This window comes from Halyomorpha halys, unplaced genomic scaffold (assembly GCF_000696795.3).
Source record: "Halyomorpha halys isolate HHAL.00 unplaced genomic scaffold, Hhal_1.1 Scaffold511.1, whole genome shotgun sequence".
NCBI classification, from domain to species: domain Eukaryota; kingdom Metazoa; phylum Arthropoda; class Insecta; order Hemiptera; family Pentatomidae; genus Halyomorpha; species Halyomorpha halys.
The window spans coordinates 613,073-614,159 of record NW_027106266.1 but is presented as its reverse complement, the minus strand read 5'-3'; the positions used below and the strand labels follow the sequence as shown (position 1 = coordinate 614,159).

Sequence of the window (1,087 nt, the reverse complement as noted above, 5' to 3'; positions counted from 1 at the left end):
AATTATACAAGACAGCACCTATGTCAGAGCAGTCTTGCATATTTCATTTCTGGGGGACAAGGTATAAAGCTGTTTCCAACCAATAACTCATCTTTACTCCACCTATAAATTCAATGAATTTTTTATCTTTTCGTTAAAATATTTTAAATCTCACACAAAACAACGTTGTGAATGATCAAGATGTCTGCACCCCTCAAATATAACAGTTTTAATACATTTATTAAAAATTTTCTCAGTTCTTTAGTAATATTTTTCTTCCTAATTACCCTGAAGTTTTAATTTCATTCTGAAACAACGTGCTCTTATTAGTAATAGAATAGTAGGAATAATCCACCCGTTTGTTTTTTATATGCGCGCTAGACTTGTACAGACGATTGGTTTGATCCAGCTTCCAATAATCCCATCCCGTCGGTTTGTAAGCAGCCCCTAAAATAAGAGTGGACCTGCTCTATATGTAGATCCATCCCGGGCACATCCATCAGCCTGCTATAAATCCTCATGAATTACACACTAGCCGTTATAAGAAAAAGCCTCAGTAAAAAATAAGTTGACTAGCGGCATGAGTGTAAAAACCTCTAACCGATGACCTCATATTTATACATTTTCATGCTTTGACCGACGGACAGTGTAACCTAGGGACAAGCATCATTAACTAGTGGTTATTTTCAAATTTACATTTTGATCAACTAAAGGGAACGTGATAAGAATATGATAAACCACATGATGTCAATTTTTCAGCCGAGCAATTACAAAATTGTTATGGTTAAGGTATTCAAATTCTATAACATTATAAGTAATATGTTGAAATTATAGTGTTAGGAAAACTAATTTAAAATCTTCATAGATAAATAAATAATCATGTTTTCACTTTAGTATTCTTTGAAATTTAAAAAGACGAAACGTAATTTTCAATTTGAAAATAAATAGTATGATCCATTCCCCAAATATTAATTGTAAATTTTTATTTACTGTCCCCCTGTTCCTTGTAAGGATTAACATATAGTTAATACTCTTTATAAGAACTTTTTTTTTTTTTTTGTTTGGCCAAGACTCCCAACCGATATTCTGTATTACTGTTATTTGATTA

The 1,087-nt window shown here is 31.6% G+C and overlaps 1 protein-coding gene across 2 annotated transcripts in view; it reads left to right on the top strand.

Annotated features, from left to right (window-relative positions):
* Positions 1-1,087, top strand: part of LOC106683743 (N-deacetylase and N-sulfotransferase sfl) — a gene marked incomplete at its 3' end in the record, with an annotated part of 703,925 nt that overhangs the window by 90,812 nt on the left and 612,026 nt on the right.